We start from the raw sequence: 21,429 nt of genomic DNA, 5'->3' as shown, positions 1-21,429 counted from the left end.
AGTAAAGTTCTCAGTACTGACTTGCAGAAAATCCTAAGAAATTTTGGTCTTATGTCAAAGTGGTAGTAGGAGCAAAACAAACTGTCCAGACACTCTGTGACCAAAATGGTACTGAAACAGAGGATGAAAGACCAAAGGCCAAAATACTAAATATCTTTTTCCTAGGCTGTTTCACAGAGGAAGACTGCACTGTAGTTTCTTCTCTAGATTGTCACACAGATGACAAAATGGTAGATATCGAAATAGATGTCAGAGGGATAGGAAAACAATTAAAATCGCTCAAAAGAGGAAAAGCCGCTAGATCTGATGGGATACCAGTTCGATTTTTGCGCAGAGTACGCCAAGGAACGTGCCTCCCTTCTTGCAGCGGTGTACCGTAGGTCTCTAGAAACTGGTAGTGTTTCAAAGGATTGGAAAAGGGCACAGGTCATCCCCGTCTTCAAGAAGGGACGTCGAACAGATGTGCAGAACTATAGACCTATATCTCTAACGTCGATCAGTTGTACAATTTTGGAACATGTATTATGTTCGAGTATAATGACTTTTCTGGAGACTAGAAATCTACTGTGTAGGAATCAGCATGGGTTTCGAAAAAGACGATCGTGTGAAACTCAGCTCGCGCTATTCGTCCACGAGACTCAGAGGGCCACAGACACGGGTTTCCAGGTAGATGCTATGTTTCTTGACTTCCGCAAGGCGTTTGATACAGTTCCCCACAGTCGTTTAATGAACAAAGTAAGAGCATATGGACTATCAGACCAATTGTGTGATTGGATTGAAGAGTTCCTTGATAACAGAACGCAGCATGTCATTCTCAATGGAGAGAAGTCTTCCGAAGTATGAGTAATTTCGGGTGTGCCGCAGGGGAGTGTCGTAGGACCGTTGCTATTCACAATATACATAAATGACCTTGTGGGTAACATCGGAAGTTCACTGAGGCTTTTTGCGGATGATGCTGTAGTATATCGAGAGGTTGTAACAATGGAAAATTGTACTGAAATGCAGGGGGATTTGCAACGAATTGACGCATGGTGCAGGGAATGGCAATTGAATCTCAATTTAGACAAGTGTAATGTGATGCGAATACATAGAAAGAAAGATCTTTTATCATTTAGCTACAATTTAGCAGGTCAGAAACTGGAAGCAGTTAATTCTATAAAATATCTGGCAGTAGGCATTAGGAGTGATTTAAAATGGAATGAACATATAAAGTTGATCGTCGGTAAAGCAGATGCCAGACTGAGATTCATTGGAAGAATCCTAAGGAAATGCAATCTGAAAACAAAGGAAGTAGGTTTCAGTACACTTGTTCACCCACTGCTTGAATACTGCTCACCAGTGTGGGATCCGTACCAGATAGGGTTGATAGGAGAGATAGAGAAGATCCAACGGAGAGCAGCGCGTTTCGTTACAGGATCATTTAGCAATCGTGAAAGCGTTACAGAGATGATAGATAAACTCCAGTGGAAGACTCTGCAGGAGGGACGCTCAGTAGCTCGATACGGGCTTTTGTTGAAGTTCCGAGAACACACCTTCACCGAGGAGTCAAGCAGTATATTGCTCCCTTCTATGTATATCTCGCGAAGAGACCATGAGTATAAAATCAGAGAGATTAGAACCCACACAGAGGCATACCAACAGTCTTTCAAAATGGTTCAAATGGCTTTGAGCACTATGGGACTTAGCTTCTAAGGTCATCAGTCCCCTAGAACATAGAACTACTTAAACCTAACTAACCTAAGGACATCACACACATCCATGCCCGAGGCAGGATTCGAACCTGCGACCGTAGCGGTAGCGCGGTTCCAGACTGTAGCGTCTTTAACCGCTTGGCCACCCTGGCCGGCGACAATCTTTCTTTCCACTAACAGTACGAGACTGGAATAGAAGGGAGTTCTGATAGAGGTACTCAAGGTACCCTCCGCCACACACAGTCAGGTGGCTAACGGAATATGGATGTAGATGAAGATGCAGATGTACTGTCAATATACCAAGTTCCTTAAATAAATGTCTGCAAGGTAATTTTTGATGGGCTCCAGCTATTATTCTGATTACACCCTTTTGTGTAATGACTACTTTCTCTCTTAATGACGAATTGCCCCAAAATATGATACCATATGAAAGCAGTGAATGAAAATAGGCATAGTAGGCTAATTTACTGATATGTTTACCAGAAAAATTTGCAATAACCCTAATAGCATAAGTAACTGAACCTAACCGTTTCAGCAGATCATCGATGTGTTTCTTCCAATTCAATTTCTCATCAATGCACACACCCAGAAATTTTGAGTATTCTACCTTAGCAACAGACTTACGTTCATAGTCTGTATTTATCAATGGTGTTATGTCATTTACTGTACAGAATTGTATAAAGTGTGTTTTCTCAAAATTTAATGAGACTCCATTTGCAGAGAACCACTTAATAATTTTCTGAAAGACACTATTTGCAACTTCCTCAGCTGATTCTTGCGTCTTGGGTGTGATTACTATACTTGTATCATCAGCAAAAAGAACTAACTTTGCATCTTCATGAATATAGAGTGGCAAGTCGTTAATACATATTAAGAACAATAAGGAACCCAAGACTGAACCCTGTGGGACACCATTCTTGATACCTCCCCAGTTAGAGGTCTGTGCTGGTTTTTGTAGACTATCTGTACTGTTGGTTTCAATCTTCTACGCTCTTCCACTTAAGTATGAATCAAACCATTTGTGCACTGTCCCACTCATGCCACAATACTTAAGCTTCTCTAGAAGAATTTCATGATTCACACAATCAAATGCCTTTGAGAGATCACAAAATATCCCAATGGGTGATGTTCGGTCATTCATTGCATTTAATATTTTTTCAGTAAAAGCATATATACCATATTCTGTTGAAGAGCCTTTCTGAAAACCAAATGGATGTTTTGTTAGTACTTCATTTTTACAAATACGATGCTACTCTTGAATACATTACTTTTTCACGAATTTGGGATAAAGCTGTCAGAAGTGAGATTGGGCGGTAGTTGTTAGCATCAGATCCATCCCCCTTTTTATGCAATGGTTTAACAATAGCATATTTCAGTCTATCTAGAAAAATTCTCTGTTTTAGTGAGCTAATACATATGTGGCTGAGAATCCTTCTTATTTGTTGGGAACAAGCTTCTAGAACTCTGTTGGAAATGCCATCAATTCCATGTGAGCTTTTACTTTTGAGTGAATTTATTATTTTTCTAATTTCAGTAAGAGAGGTGGGTTGAATTTCAGTTTTATCAAATTGCGTAGGTACTGCCTCTTCCATATACTGCCTTGCATTTTCTAATGAATAGCTAGAACCTATTTTCTCTACAACACTTAAAAATGATTATTAAAAATGTTTTCTACTTCTGACTTCTTGTTAACAAACTTCTCATTGTGCTTGGTAGAAACACAGTCTTCCTATGCTCTCGGTTGCTCTGTTTCCCTTTTCACAATATTCGAAATTGTTTTAATTTCATTATCAGACGTGCTAATCTCAGACATTATGCACATACTTCTGGACTTTTTAATAACTTTTTTTAATCCAGTGCAATAGTTTTTATGATGTTTCATTGTTTTGGGATCATTACTCCTCCTAACTATCAGATACATTTCCCTTTTCTGTTTAAAAGATATTTTTATCCCTTTAGTAAGCCATGGCTTTTTACATGGTTTCTTACAATTACATCTCTTTGTTTTCTTAGGGAAACTGTTTTCAAATATACTCAAAAAGGTATCATGAAATAGATTAAATTTTAAAATTTCCTCAACACCTCATCCCAGTCTAATTGTTGCAAGCTTCCCCTAAAATTTTGAAGTGTTAAATCGTTAATGGAACGCACTATTTTGGAGGATTGTTTTGCATTACTGTATGGAGCTATATCATATACTGTAACTAGCTGAGACAGACCATTCTTAATGGGAAAAGTTTTTATTTGATTGAATTTCTCTTGGTCTATGAAAACGTTATCTATCAGTGTGCTGCTTTCCTGTACCAACCGAGTAGGAAAATCAAAAGCATTCAAAAGCTTCAGACGACTACACCAACTATCAAATAAAATAAATAAAAAAGAGTTTAAGCAAGGTGTGGTGTTCATCTGAATGCAAGGCATTAGGAGATTACTGCGACTTATGTTTGGAAAACGATGTATTGCTTTTTGTCGAGGTGTTTTAAAATTTACGCATACTCTGTGTTGAAACATATGAACTGAGTTAAGCCCAATACGTTACGTCACTTGCTTTTCCATAGCTTTGCTGAAAACTGGTAATGTAAAGTTGCTAGTTATCAGAGGCATAGAACAACTACAATTTGTTGTGAGTAGTGTCAGAGGTGGTATGTTCACTGTTCGCATAGACATACTATGGCAAAAAATAGGTTCGCAGCTGATTATAATGAAAATAGCAGTGAGGCTTACATTGAAGTGACAAAAATCATTGGGTAGTGCTACGCACATATACAGATGGCGGTAGTGCACTGGCAGAGCTGTCGTTTTTACGTGAGTGATTTATGTGAAATGGTTTCCTACGTGATTATGGCCGCACGACGGGAATTAACGTACTTCAGACACGGGATGGTGGTTGGAGCTAGATGCATGGGACATTCCATTTCGGAAATCATCAGGAAATTCAATATTCCAAGATCCACAGTGTCAAGAGTGTGCCGAAAATACCAAATTTCAGGCATTATCTTCCATCACGGACAAGGGGCTATAGAGGTTTCACTTCACAACCGAGAACAGTGGTGTTTGATTAGAGGAGTCAGTGCTAATAGACAAGCAACATTGCATGAAACAACCGCAGAAATTCATGTGGGACGTATGACGAACGTATCTGTTAGGACAGTTGACGAAATTTGGCGTTAGTGGGCTATGGCAACAGTCGAGCAACGGGAGTGTGCTTATTTGCAGCACGACATCGCCTGCAACCTGGGCTGATGATCATATCGGTTGGACGCTAGACGACTGGAAAACCGAGGAATGGTCAGATCAGTCCCAATTTCAGTTGGTAAGAGCTGATGGTAGGGTTCGAGTGTGGCGCAGACCCCACGAAACCATGGACTGAACTTGTTAATAAGGGCAGTGTGCAAGCTGGTGGAGGCTCCATAACGGTGTAGGCTGTTTTTACAAGAAATGAACCAATCATTGACTGGAAATGGCTATGTTCAGCTACTTAGAGACTGACTATTTGCAGCCATTTATGGACTTCATGTTCCCAAATAACAATGGAATATTTATGGATGACAATGTGCCATGCCACTGGACCACTCTTGTTGGCGTCTGGTTTGAAGAACATTCTGGACAATTCCAGCGAATGATTTGTCCAACCAGATCGCAAAACATGAATCCGAGTGAATATTTATGGGACATAATCGAGACGTCAGTTCGTGCACAAAATCCTGCTGCAGCAACACTTTCGCAATCATGTACAGCTATAGAGGCAGCATGGCTCAATATTTCTTCAGAGGACTTCCAACTACTTAATGTGTCCATGTCACGTCGAGGTGCTGCACTACGACGGCCAGAAGGAGGTCTGACACGATATTAGGAGGTATCCCATGACTTTTATCACCTCAGTGTATATTGTATATTTTGATGTTAACAGCGTCTGCATCTGGGTAATGGTTCAACACCTAACACTCTCTGATTCTGCATGGTTGCCTACAGAAATGATGGCCAGTTTCGATGCAATGACCATATCAGATAATTCCGACATAGGTCACATTTTAGAAGTTGTAAGCAGAGCTAATAAGTCTTTTGGTTCCTATAATAATCTGTGCTGGTTTGGCCGACCATGAGACACATTGCTCTGCATAAACTCGGATACGAAATTGAATCTGTCATGCAACAGATTGAACAATATGAATAGAACGGCTCTTGCAAATCAGTCTCAGGTGTTGGTTCTTGCGAATAACTTTAAGGATGTAATGATTAGAAGTGTGTTAATACTTAATTAAAAATCTTGACCCAATTTGACCCCATTTGTTTAAAAACAATGCACTTAAAAGTGCTCAATGTTCTCCTTCCTTGGTAGCTCGTCCTTCCAAATATCCTCACCGTAATTGAGGAGTTAAAGTGTTGAGTCCTGCATAAGGCCAAGCCACTTTCCAACTGCTACACATTAGCAAAAATCCAATTCCGCCTTCTGGTGCTTCCCCAAAGTCAGAGTATCTTCTTCCGTGTATCTGTTCCGGAGCACCCACTCCTCAATTTTTCAAAACCCGAGTGCCCCCTTCCGAATCAGTATCCAGAATGAGACAAAAATTCTATCTTCCCTCTCTGCTGTGCACGAAATTCACACAAAAGGTATATCATCAGTCACAAGGCTTCGTCAATCATTAGCCAATGATTTTTTTTTTTTTGAAGAGTCATCCAGCTCCCCGTCTGGCAAATGTCTTATAAGTTATCCAGTGAATTGCCTTCCTGCGTATACAATTCGTAGAAAAACAAGTACCAAGCTCCTACTTCTCAGATATCTTTTTATGTCACCCAGTGTGCTGTCTTCTTGTGTTGGAAATTTCTAGAAAATAGCATAACAAAGTCCCACTTCATCGTCATCATAATCATCATCATCGTCATAATCACTGGCACAACAGCCCTCTGTGACCTTGGCCATCTGTAGATTATTCCACTCTTCCCTGTTTAGCGTTGAATTCCACCAATTTTGAATTCCGATTTTCCTTATGTTCTCTCTGATACCTTCCTCCCACCTTAACTTTGGTCTTCCTACTCCGCTGATTCCATCAGGCATTGCGCTGAATATCTTCTCAATCATTCTGTCGTTTGCTCTCAGTACACGTCCTGCTCATTCCAGGCTTTTAATCTTAATGTAGCTGGCAATGTCTGGTTCAGTAGAGAGATTATATAATTCATAACTGAATCTCCTCCTCCAGACACCATTCTCTTCAACTGGCCTTAGAATTTGTCTCAAGACCTTTCTTTCAAATACACCCAGTTGCCTTTCATCAAATTTTGGTAACGTCCATGTTTCAGCACCGTATGTTAGCACTGGCCTCACTAAAACTTGGAAAACACTCGAAGTCAGATTAAAATGTATAATATGTTATCAAGCCCTGTGATCACAAAAAACGAAGTACAACATGGAGACGCATTATCCTGCCTTCCGTTTTTTTTATTTACACGTCAAGTTCCGTAGGACCAAATTGATGAGCAAATCTCCAAGGCCATGGAACGTGTCAGTACATGAAATTACAACATAAAAGTAATAACAGATAAAAATAAATGTTCATGAACCTGAAAAAAGTCAGTCCATAAGTTTAAGTAAACGCTATCAGCAATACAATAAAAATCAGCTTAATTTTTCAAGGAACTCCTCGACAGAATAGAAGGAGTGGCGCATGAGGAAACTCTTCAGTTTCAATTTGAAAGCGCGTGGATTACTGCTAAGATTTTTAAATTCAAGTGTCAGCTTTTTGAAAATGGATGCAGCTGTATACTGCACACCTTTTTGCACAAGAGTTAATGAAGTCTGATTCAAATGCAGGTTTGATTTCTGCCGAGTATTAATCGAGTGAAAGCTGCTTATTCTTGGGAATAAACTAATATTGGTAACAGGAAACGACAATAAGGAATATACATCTTGAGAGGCCAATGTCAAAATATCCAGACTTGTGAACAGAGGTCGACAAGAGGTTCGTGACCTCACATCACTTATTGCCCGAACGGCCCGTTTCTGAGCCAAAAATATCCTTGTAGAATGGGAAGAGTTATCCCAAAATATAATACCATACGACATAAGCGAATGAAAATAAGCAAAGTAGACTAATTTTCGTGTCAAAGTATCACTAACTACTGATACCATTCGAATAATAAAAATGGCAGTATTAAGTCTTTGAACAAGATCCTGAACGTGGGCTTTCCACGACAGCTTACTATCTGTCTGAACACCTAGAAATTTGAACTGATTAGTTTCACTAATCATATGCCTGTTCTGTGAAATTAAAACGTCAGGTTTTGTTGAATTGTGTGTTAGAAACTGTAAAATTGAGTCTTACTGTGATTTAATGTTTGTTTATTTTCTACAAGCCATGAACTGAGGTCATGTACTGCACTATTTGAAACCAAGCCAATGTTGCCCACAACATCCTTTACTACCAAGCTAGTGTCATCAGCAAACAGAAATATTTTAGAGTTACCCGTAATATTAGAGGGCATATCATTTATATAAATAAGGAACAGGAGTGGCCCCAACACTGATCCCTGGGGCACCCCCCCCCCCCCCCACTTGACAGTACCTCACTCAGATCCCACACCACAGTTGGTATCAACATTGTGAATAATGACCTTTTGCTGCCTGTTGCTAAAGTAAGAGGTGAACCAATTGTGAGCTACTCCCCGTATTCCGTAATGGTCCAACTTCTGGAGCAATATTTTGTGATCAACATAATCAAATGCCTTAGTTAAATAAAAAAAATACGCCAAGCGTTCGAAACTTTTTGTTTAGCCCATCCAGTACCTCACAGAGAAAAGAGAATATAGCATTTTCAGTTGTTAAACGATTTCTAAAGCCGAACTGTACATATGATAGCATATCGTATGATATAAAATGATCAGTTATCCTTACATACACAGCCTTTTCAATAACTTTAGCAAACACTGATGGCATAGAAATAGGTCTAAAATTATCTACATTATCCCTGTCTCCCTTTTTATAAAGCGGCTTTACTACTGAGTACTCTAATCGCTCAGGAAACTGACCATTCCTAAAGGAAAAATTACAAATATGGCTAAATACAGAGCTAACATGTGCAGCACTGTACTTTAATGTTCTACTAGGCACTCCATATAACCATGAGAGTCCTTAGTCTTCAGTGATTTAATTATTGCCCCCATCTCCCCTTTGTATGTATCACAGAGGAGTATTTCAGACATCAGTCTCGGAAAGGCATTTGCCAAAAAAGTTATATGATTTCCTGTAGAAACTAAATTTTTATTTGATTCGCCAGCAATGTTCAGAAAATGATTGTTAAATACTGTACATATATCCGATTTATCAGTAACAGAAATATTTTTACTGCGAACTGACTTTATATCGCCGTATATCGCCGACCTTGTGCTGCTGACCGTGGAAATTAGTTCATATAAGTTTGATGTTGCGTGTAGTTTCACACTTCCTTCACAACTAACCATATGGTTTTAATTTTATCCTGTGAATTAGCTATTCTATTTAATATATCCTTGGAAAAGGTTATAAGAGATGAGGCTATCAAAGAAGAGAGAGTACCCTGCGTAAATAAGTTCAGCTGCTGGTATATGCAGAAAAATGGTTCAAATGGGTCTGAGCACTATGCGACTTAACTCCTGAGGTCATCAGTCGCCTAGAACTTAGAACTAATTAAACCTAACTAACCTAAGGACACCACACACATCCATGCCCGAAGCAGGACTCGAACCTGCGACCGTAGCGTATATGCAGAAGATATTGATATAGTTGCAAGAACGCCAAGAGCAGTAAAAGAAGCCTTTACAGGTCCTGGAAGATCTGCTATAAAGATGAAACTACATATAAATGAAGCAAAAACTAAGTGTATGTCTGTTACTAAGAAAGATTATCCAAATGAGCCCCCCATCCATGGAAATTGGTTCATATAAGTTTGATGTTGCATGTAGTTTCACTTACCTTGGGTCAGAAGTAAATTGTAAGAGTATTAGCTCTGAAATCCAAAAACGAATATTGTCCGCCAAAAAGTTCTACAATGGCCTCAGAAAATATCTGAAATCTAAGTTACTGTTAGCAACACTAAAGTTATGATGTATAAAGTTTTAGCAAGGTCAGTGCTAACATCCGGCGCTGAAACATGGACATTAAAGTCCCACTTACAGATCTTTTTAGATCACCCAATGAGCTACCTTCCCACCTGTCGAACTCGGCTATTCCAGGGGGTTGGTCGCCAGTGGCCTCCCACCCCCTCCTACCATGGGGCTATCCAAGACTCCATCAGATTCGTAAATCGCAAGAAATATGCGACATGTAAGCAATTACAGAAATAGAGAGAAATTAAGAAGTGTTAGTGGCAGAGGAATTAAAAAGTGTTAGTGGCTTCATCTTTGCAATCATTGGTATCACCCACATCATCATGCTATGACAATATTTCTTTAATCACGTCCCATTACTCAACCTTAGAACCATCAACACTCACTTAGACTTAACACTGGCGTATGTGCTCACGGCTTTATTTCAATTTGCACAGTAAGAGACAGGAGGGCAGAACATTTGTTAAGACATCACGGAATATAGCTTCCACACCACAACACTTCCTGCTTGCAATGAGCTCCAGTTGCAGTCAGTTTGCTGTCCTGTTTGAGCGCTGCGCCCTGTGACTTACTGTGTGTTCGTTTTTACGGTTGTAGGAGTTAGTATTTTATTTGCTGTTTCTGTTATTTGTTATCATCCATTGTTACTGTTATACGTTGTTACTGTTATTCGCTGTAAGGTACTCAACGATGTCATTGGGAAGTTCGTCAACATCTGTAAGTGGAAAAGTTCGACCTCGTCCTCTTGTCCACGGGATCGCCGAACGAGGGCAGTCGAGAGAACTGGTTTGCTTGTTACGTGCATACTTTGAGAATGAAAAACCGTATGGTATGCCTCTGCTTTCCATCAACAAGGTAATCGACAGAACTACTGCAGCTTTGAAAATATAAAAAAAATAACACTGTTGTCAAGATTGGGAAGGAAATGTTCGAAAAAAAAAAAAAAAGGCTGAAGAACCATGGAAACTTAAAACCACTGGGAAAAAACCTCGTATGGATAAGCGGATTACTAATACGATTCCCATCCAGAGGATGCGATTCGTCCTCAAGTTTATGATTATTATGGCAGAAAGGAACAACCAACACTCAAGAAGTTACTGGTCCCACTTAAGGAATCGAGACTTTTTCAAGGCAGTCGCACATCGTTGTGCACAGCTTTACACAATCTAGGCTTTTTCTATGGACATTTCTGTGGTCGTAAGCTGTTGATGGAGATGTGTGACACAACTGCATGCTGATGCCGATTTTTAAGGGACATCCGTAACATAAATATCGACGAAGTGGTGTGGCTTGACGAAATGTGGGTCAGTTCTGGTCCCACTGACAAGCAGGGCTGGACAGACGACACAGCTAAAGGAGCAATGGCTATGCTTTCTGGCGAGGGGGGCAGTTTTATTCTTCTTCATGCAGGGGCCTCAGGTTTTCTCACCAACAGCCTCCTGCTTTTAAAAGCGAAGAAAACAAGAGATTATCACGAATAAACGAACCACGTTACTTTTACATAGTGGTTCGAAGATTCACTAATAGGCTTAAATAGTTCTAAGTTCTAGGGAACTGATGACCTCCGATATTAAGTCCCATAGTGCTCAGAGCCATTTGAACCGAAAGGTGGAAATGATTGATTGGCTTCAGCATCATAACGTCGATGTAAGCAATATCTCTCCATAACCCACAGTTCCCCCTATACGAAATCGACGAACTGGCCATAAAACATGGGCATACAGTCTTTAGGCTACCACCTTATCGCTGTAATTTCAATCCAACAGAGTTAATAGGAGCCCAAATTAAGGGTTATGTTGTCAGGAACAGTAATAAATTTACTCACTCTACAGACGAAGCACTGACAAGAGAAACTGACAGGAACGTCACCTCTGAAGTTTGGATAAAGCCGTCAAACATACTCAGAGCATCATGGAAAGGGCATGAAAGAACATGTAACATTCAGTGGCGGAGACGATAATTTCATTAAATGTCAACAGTGACAGTGATAGTAACACTTCAAGAATCAATCATAGCGACGAGACTGGTATCAGTGGAGTCTTTCAGTTATCCCTGTAGAAATGGAGCACAGGCGGGATAGCTACACGGTTGGCGTGCGCAGTTTACAAATGTAAGTACCGACATAACAAAATTATATCGTCGAGCGATTTGAAATTGTAATAAGAAGGCCTTAATACAAATAATTCCAGTGGAAGTTCATCTCAGGAATTCAGTCTATAATCACACAAAATAAATATTACTGTTTATATTATAACAGCTGTAACAGAGAGATCCTGTTATTTGTGTCACTTTCGTTCGCAACTGCCGGCCGCTGTGGCCGAGCGGTTCTAGGCGCTTCAGTCGGGAACCATGCTGCTGCTACGGTCGCAGGTTCGAATTCTGCCTCGGGCATGGATGTGTGTGGTGTCCTTACGTTAGTTAGGTTTAAGTAGTTCTAAGTCTAGGGGACTGATGACCTCAGATGTTAAGTCTCATAGTGCGTAGAGCCATTTGAACCATTTTTCGTTCACAACTAATTCCTGTGGAAGTTCATCTCAGGTATTAAGTATATAATCACACAAAATAAATATTACTGTTTATAGTATAACTGCTGTAACAGACAGGTCCTGTTATTTGTGTCACTTTTGTTCCTTCTAAACAATTTATGGCCTATTTAAGACACAGTTCCCACCTTGATAAACATGCTTAATCTTATTTTTGTCATGTTAGAATTAAATAGGCAGAACAGAAAAATTATCTCGTATTAGAGATCTCCGACAGAGTTCTGGTTTCGAGCATGTGAAAATATGATGTATTCTCTAGATTTCATTTGCATAATGTGTTCACCTAACTTCAATAAGAAAAAAGTTTCCCAAATGTCGAAAATTAGGCAACGTCGTGAGGAAATGCATTTTCGTAAGCTGCCTGTATATCGTCTTAATAATTTGTTGCCGCAGGTAAAACTAAAATCAAAACGTTTTGTAACTCCTCCAGAACACATTGATGCAATTACCATATTTATAAAGTGAATAGTTTGACCGAGTTGAATGAAAGACATGGCGCCTCTAACCGCGCGGCCACTACACGCGGCTGTTCCTCCCTCATTCCGCCCTCTGTCTATCGATCTCTTACGCCTCCTCTCCCTACCGATATCCACCTCCCCTCTCTCCTCGCCCCCCTCCTGCACCCTCTCTCTGTCTATCCCCTTCTGTCCCCACACGAAAATCAATACTGTATGATTGCTTCCTGTTCCTTGGACATGAGTTCTAACATTACAGAAATCTGATGAAATCTATTCGGGTCCAGGGAGTATATGGTGCTGTACTGTTTCTTTTAGGTACCAAATAGAAACCGAAGCACCGTGTCACACTTGTCGCTAGCGAGCGAAAAGGAACCGCAAACGAACCGAACGGGGTAGGACCGCGTACGTGTGAAACTGGCCTAACAATGCATCAGAAGCGGTATTCTATTCAGTGTTTTCAGTTCTAAGGCTTGTAAGATTGTTATTAAATACCGATAATAAATAAAACATGGTCTTTCCCTTATATCTGGAGCGGTTCTAGGCGCTACAGTCTGCAACCACGCGACCGCTGCGGTCGCAGGTTCGAATCCTGCCTCGGGCACGGATGTGTGTGATGTCCTTAGGTTAGTTAGATTTAAGTAGTTCTAAGTTCTATGGGGCTCAGGAGCTCAGAAGTTAAGTCCCATTGTGCTCAGAGCCATTTGAGCCTTATATTTGAACAAAATACCGACAGTCAGAACAACCCTTGATGTAATGATAGCTGAAATCATCTTACAAAATGTCCGCCTGCTTAGCTCCGTGGTCAAGTGCTTGCGTCCCATGCAGTGGGCCAGGGTTCGATTCCCGGCCTTGTTAGATATTTCCTCCGGTCGTGGTCTGAGTGTTGTGTCGTCCTCATCATCATTTCATACTCATCACCGCCACGCAAGTCACCCGATGTAGCGTCGACTGAAGTAAGACTTGCACTCGGCGGCCCACTTCCCCGGATGGGGCCTCCCGGCCAACAGTGCCGCACTCTTATTTCTTTTTGTAAGACCTTACAAAGCCAGCATATCCTACAGAGTTGTGTGACGTATATATTTATCATTACTACATAATATTCAATCTAAGAAGAAAGAAAATTACTGTTTGCGAATGAATTCACTTAGTAAATATCTAGTCATATTGTAATGTTTTCTGTTAAACTATGCATCTACTTAACTTCGACTATGTGACTCTATAGGTCACGGAATATATATGGTTATATTTTCTTTCAGAATACTTGTCAACCCAAATACTCTCTCCTAAAAAATTGTACTCTTTACCATTTACTAATACTCATCAGTCATTATAGTGAGAGCATAAACAACTATAGTAAAGAATGAATATCTAGTATCTCATGTATACTTATTTATCACAATTATAATTATTTTGTACAATCTTAACGTCTCTCCTCGTTGATGTAAATTAGAACTGTCCTTACGCAAAACCAACTACTCAGCAGCAGAGTTCAAACATTCTATGCAATTATATCTTTCCTGTTGCTTTGAAATTATTCTCACTATAAATATTTCTAATATTTCTTTCTTGATAAGTGCAGTTGGGACTATTTCTCATTCACTTTTTATTATCTTCCCCTTTTATGATGTCCATTCACTACTTGCATTGATATTCAAAATAGATTATGAAATTATTTTGTCAGTATTGTACAGGGGCCGGCCGCTGTGGTAGAGCGGTTCTAGGCGCTTCAGTCTGGAACCGCGCTGCTGTATGGTCGTAGGTTCGAATCCTGCCTCGGGCATGGCTGTGTGTGATGTCCCTAGGTTAGTTAGGTTTACGTAAGTCTAGGTGACTGATTACCTCAGATGTTAAGTCCCATAGTGCTTAGAGCCATTTTAACCATTGTACAGGGGAAAATGACGAAGTCGGAAACCTTGGAGTTTATTTTTTGTAAATAACACGTTCTTTATTTCTTAAAGTGCCAGAGTAATCGATCAATGCCATTCATAAACGTCCGTGTGCCCCAAAAGAATTAGCCAACACTGGCGGCCAATTATCATGTGCTAATGTGCTACAGCACACTTTAAGTATCACGTTAAAATTATGCCATTTCTCTTCGAAAACGAACTGGTATGCAAATGAAATGGACGAGAACATGTGTTTTAGTGCTCGCTGCACGATACATAGAAACAAGTGTCGAGTGCTGCAGCGATGGCCAGCCACGCTATGATCAGCTGAGAAGGACCGCAGCTGTCTGTTTTCGACTGCGTGTGCTCTGATGTCATGACATCCCTCCTGGTACTATGAGGGCTATATTGCTCACAGCACCAGGTCAGTATTTTCCTTCGAAAATGCGTGTAAAGTATTGTGCAAGTCTAGAGCATAAGAGATTCTTCGGGAACACTTGACATAATTGTGCTATGCGCACTAATAGGCAGTTCCTCAGCTCGGGTTTGATTCTATCTGCTGCCATAATTCTTTTTTTCACTTTATTTTATTCCTCACAATATTAAACGATTAATTATAAAATTTAAATATATTTAAACCGTTGAATTCGTATACTTAATATTAATATAGTCAATTTAGCGATTTAGTCACGATTACTACCCTCGTGAGCCAAAAGCCTATTGATGTGGTAATAAAAGCGAGTATAAATGTAAACTTAGTATAAAAGTGTCTCAGTAGATGATTTGCTAAACAGGTTCTTACCCAGGAGAAAGTGAGACTTAAAGAGTTAGGTACAACTACCCCTAGTGTAACTCTAACAACAGGAGGGCATGGGACGAGGCTTACCGATTTGGCTCGAACTATGTGAGTAGATGCAGGCAGATGCTTCTTCCAAGTTCCTACAATATTTCGCCTGAGTGGGCCATATAAAAATGTAAAACGTTCTCTCAGGATTTATACATATACTATAAGGAATTCTGAATAACTGCCACCATAATTTTTCATTTTCTTTTATACTTTGGAGTGTTAAACGGTTAATTAGAAAATTTAAATATATTTGAACATTTCAACTTACTGCTTGACAATTTGTGAACTATAGGAAAAAACGTAAATTAGTTACAAACTACGGCGTGCACGCACTGTATTCAACATGTAAATGTCATTACAGATATTCGGGTTTAGGTTAAGACATGTTCGATATGCCTGCCATCACTGACGATGATATGGCACAGACGAATAGCGAAATTCTGTGTGACCCGCTGATGTGTCGGAACATCGATGCTGTCGATGACCTCCTGAATGCCTGTTTCCAGCTCAGCAATGGTTTTGGGGTTATTGCTGTACACTTTGTCTTTAATATAGCCCCACAAAAAGGAGTCGCCTGTGTTCAGATCCGGAGAATATGATGGCCAACAGAGGCCTATGCCTGTCGCCTGCGGGTACCCCAGAGCCAGAATGCGGTCCTCAAAGTGCTCCTCCAGGACATACGCATGCGCATACTAATTCCCATCATGTCCCGATGCCAACCGTGCAGTTTGAACGTTCTAACGCAAATCGTTCAGAAGTTATGACGATTTAATTCATATAGTTCAATAATTGTCACCCTGTATGTGCATAAAATTAATGGAAAGGCTATAGGCCACCACATTGTAGCACATTTGTAAACCTCTGCACAAGGCACCACTGTTACCCAAACTCTCAGTAATCACAAAAAAATTTACATCGCCACTTTGACATTATATTTAGCATTAAGTAGAAAAAAACTCAGACTCTCCATGTGTTGGTTTCTGACTAACGCTTCTGACTAAGAATGAAATCAGGCGAGATTTTTTACACAATTCTGGGCTAGTTATGCTGTGCTACAAAATGATAGTTCCACAATCATAAAGAATAGTGCAAGCCTTTGCTGTAATAAGCGAATGAGTCATCATTACACACTTACTGCAAACGTATTCCGCACAATACAATCTGACACGACTCTTCACCATGAGAGGGTCCTGTGCCAGACCACTATTGGAACATCAATTAGACTCCATGTCGATTAAATAATTCCACAAAACGATAACTAATTCGTTAGCATACAGCCAATTCACGACGAAATCCTTAAGGATTTCGTTATTCATGTGCGCCCTTTTAATCACCAATGAGTTGTGTAAGATATCTCCTGTGGTTTAATACCGACTTAAAATCAAAACTATTGAACACAGCTTTACATCCGGAACCAATGCTGATCTTTGAAAAATTAGCACATAATATCTCTACCGCCATGACTTTCGATGAACGTTCAGCACTCTCGCTGACTTACCCCAGAAACTTCGAGCTCAAGCACATAATATCTCTACCGCCATGACTTTCGATGAACATTCAGCACACTCGCTGACTTACCCCAGAAACTTCGAACTCAAGCACATAATATCTCTACCGCCATGACTTTCGATGAACATTCAGCACTCTCGCCGACTTACCCCAGAAACTTCGAGCTCAAGCACGGTCAGATAATCTATCTCTCACATGTTCCAAGCCATTCCTCATTCAAAACTGTATTGAGTATTTAGATCGAAAAACTCATTGAGGAACCAATAAGAACGAATAAACGAAAAGCATTAGTAGCACTTTTAACAGTTTCAGATTGTCGTGGTGTGCCATTGTGACAACTTTCAATACAATAATTGCTGCTCAGGATGCTGCTTGGCTAGAAGATTCGCCACCACCAAATTAGCCGCGTCCTTTTCACCCCTTGCACTTTTCTACAACATATACACACAACAACTTATAAACATAACAAAACATTTTAAAATGAAAACACTTCTTTATTCCTACAGCAGTTTGTAAATTATTTCCATAATGACTTTGCATGAGAAATTTTCCCTTAAAGTCTACCACAGAAATACAGCACATTAAGTGTCTCTCTGCCCATTCCCTCCTGCTTCCCTCTCTCCCTATCCATCTCATTCTGCTCCTCCTCCTTCTCTGCTCATCCCCTACTCTATCCATCTCAATCTTCCACCAGCCGTGACCATGTGCACATGAAGCCCTTGCACAACAGATCTATTAAGTTGGCTGGTACTACTCTCTGAACACAACTGGTGTGCAGGCCAGCTTACACATCAGAGGTTTGGAATCAGGCTTTTTATTTTTGTTTTTATTTAATTTTATTTATTTATTGCACCTGATGTATAGGCTGCTCTGCAAATAAAGTAGATAAAGCAGGTCGACATGGCTTTCATGCGTGACAGCCCACATAACAGGTACTTGTAAATTATTATGTGACCCTAACATGTGTGTTGCCTTGTCTACCAGAGACGAGGCAGGCCTATACTATTCCCGCACAAAACACCTGTCATGCAGGCCAGCCCATACGGCAAAGGCTAGAGAAACACGATGTTCCTATTGGGGTTAGTAGATTATAAAACTTGCAGTACCGTTACTTGTGAATTTTGCTGTTTGTGTGCGAAATATGGTTGACATCGGTCCAGAGGTTTGGAAGATCCAACACGTTCGTGCATCTCCGTAAATATTTAGGTGATAAGTTTGCCCGTCTGTAAATACATACATACAGTCCGCTTTACATCTATTACTACTCGCTGTACAGAACATTTTCATAAATTGTAGACAGTTAGGTGAAAATTCTTGTGCACAGATGCGTGTTTTTACTGCCGGATCTCTAACAAGGAACCCCCAGAGTGCGACGTTGCAAGTTCAATCTTTAGGAAGGCTCATTTGAAAGAACTGTGTTAACAATTATGACAGGAAATATTAGCTGCTAATGACTCACCATCCGCATCAGGTAGGTGACAGAAAATGATTGTGCGGGAGGTGCAGAGGTCAACCTTCTATAGGATGTATGTATTACAATTCATAAAATGGACATCGTCGGATTTTAAGAAATGTTCGAAACAAACCATTAACTTGCACCATGAACACCAAATGAAAACTAACGCGTCACAGTATCACAAAGGTTGGCTCCACCAAGATTGAAGACGAGCTCCTTGGCAGTTTCGAACCGTGCAGGACGTTCACCTAGGTATCCACTTTTAAACAATGTATATAAAATCTCATTGACGTGACGGGGTAATGAGAACTGATGGAATGTGATGGCATGCAACCCAATGCGAAACAATCTGTCGTGGAGCTTATCGTGAAACAGGGTGGCCTACAAAGCGTAGCTGCATATAGTGCCATAGTATGTTTTATGGGCACGGAAAAAAGAGCATCCAGAGGCTGAATTTGTCCAGTGGTTTCAGGTGGTATGAATAACAAAAAAAGTGTGTGAAATCTTATGGGACTTAACTGCTAAGGTCATCAGTCCCTAAGCCTACACACTACTTAACCTAAATTATCCTAAGAACAAACGCACACACACCCATGCCCGAGGGAGGACTCGAACCTCCGCCGGGACCAGCCGCACAGTCCGTGACTGCGGCGCCTAAGACCGCTCGGCTAATCCCGCGCGCCTATGAATAACAATACACGCACTTTTCAGGAGGGGTAGTTTGCTCTAAAGGCGCGTGAATCTTATAGACCGACCAGGAATCAGGCAATGGCAAGTTGTTTTGACCAGCTATTGGCCAAAAGCAGTGCTAACACCAAAGTCGTAGTTCTCTTACGCCCATTTTCCCTCTCTTGCTTGCCGTGATGTTAATATTCCCTGCTGCCCATCCAAGATGACGCACATAAGGAAGAATCGTAGGGGGAAGAGCACCACCAGCTTCTCACAGCAAAGAAAGTAACTTTCCAGCTAATTTACCCTCCAGATTAAAAGTCGGCATAATTCTATAGGAATGGTTAAGGCACTGATGTTAGTTGATTTTGACACAACTCTCTCGGTACCTCTAACTTCCAAGGTTCCTTTCATGTATATTTCCTCTTCAGTCCCCGATTCGTCGGAGCTGAAAACAGATTTCTTATTGAACGATTGGATAAGTTGTTTTTTGTTTCATCTACAAATTTTCGGACAGATTCCACAGTTGGTTGTGCCTTGTCAAGTTGAAGCTTTGTTTGAAATTTCGCTATCCTGCGTCTTCCAATTCTGTAGCACTGTTTGAAGCTGCGCAACCATCCATTGCTTCCCTTGAAATCACGGTAATCTATGTCCCACGCAATTTGATGTGCATAACGTAGTAGGTCACTATCATCGTGTAAACTTTATCGAGCATCCTTGAAATGTGCTAACACCTGTTTTTGTAACAAGTGCGCCTTGCCCTCCCTGCAGTATCCGTAGTTTTTCTTAAACACTACACTGTCGTATTGCTGTGGACTTTTCGAACGCTGTTCTCAACTGTTCTTTTTTGCTATGCTGCATCTTCCATGTACGCAATTATGTTTAGTACCCGCTCCTTGGACAACATCGTCCGTTACTTTGTTTCACTGGAGACAGGATTTTTGGCTCCCTGTCCGAAAATGATGATGAACTACATGACTCGCACCTGTTTCAATATCACTTTCACTTGTTAAGCACGTATCGTATCATTGTGCTCCTTGTGCGCACAGTCGAATGTAAACGACGCCACACGTTCCACTTTACCTACTTCCAGGAACGCTAATATTTCCTCTGCCACTTCTTTCTCACTCTGCAAAATTCCTTGGGTTCCTTTCTGTCTTACGACGTCCGCCCCGAGCAGATTCAACGAACGAAAGCGAACAAACTGAGATTAAAAAATAAAAAAAAAAAGATGTTTGACTGCGAAGGGAAAGGTTTTGAGTTCAAACCTTGTTAGGTGCTTGATGTTTTGTTTATTTAAAAACAATATCGAAGTGTCTTACTTCATGAATTTTATTCGTTTGAATGCAATTTCTTGAAATTTCTAGTTCTTTGTCTCTTCGTTATAATCATAATAAGTTTTCGGTTTTCCTAATTTTGTCCTCTAATATTTCTTTTCACAGCAATTAAAAACAATGAAAAGGCACACATACAATATTCATGTTATCTGTTTTGTTTGTATTTCTTCTTTTCCGCAGTCACTGTTTTACTATTCATATTGAAATATATTCTTTGCGACAGTATTAAAAGTATTATTTAGAGCAGAATTTCAGCTCGTACGTTGCCGAGCTACTTGATTGTCTGACGCAATTCTTTGTTTCGCTGCTTTGGCAACATCATCATATTCAAAGTTTTCGTCAACTGATCTATGTTTTGGCAAGTATTTGCTGTCCGTTGTGACAAACACAATTTTTTTGCGCATTGCGCCTCACTGACAATATATTTTAATTTCTATGTTTAATTACGTCCACAATTCAGTTTTGTGTACTTCGCCAATTTTAATCAGAACTTTTTAGAAAAAAGCGAAATGACTCTGGTATAAATGAAACTTTTATTACAGACACGAAAGCCCGAATATTTCTCAATATTACATACGACACCTATCTGGTACTTAATTGAGATATCGTTATACAATAAATTTTATATGAAATTTAGGTATATTGTCCACATTTCATTCTCAACATTGTGGCAACTAGAATCGACCATACGGAAAGTATACGCTATGGACTTTTACCTCTGCAAACTCTTCAAAACTTCGTGCAATGGTTTACTACATTTAATGCTGCACAATAACTGCATTGAACATCGAAACAAAATTAAGTCATTTACGGGGGGAAAGTATCAGTCAAGAAGATGTGCAAAAATAAAATTTTTGGGCCAAATAGTTTTTGTGAAATCGAATGATGAGTGTGTCAAAGCAGTCGGAACACCATGTATCAGCACAGGGAAACAGTGCAGTGATGACAATACCG

Source organism: Schistocerca piceifrons, chromosome X (assembly GCF_021461385.2).
Source record: "Schistocerca piceifrons isolate TAMUIC-IGC-003096 chromosome X, iqSchPice1.1, whole genome shotgun sequence".
Lineage (NCBI taxonomy): Eukaryota > Metazoa > Arthropoda > Insecta > Orthoptera > Acrididae > Schistocerca > Schistocerca piceifrons.
This window is presented reverse-complemented; position numbering follows the sequence as displayed.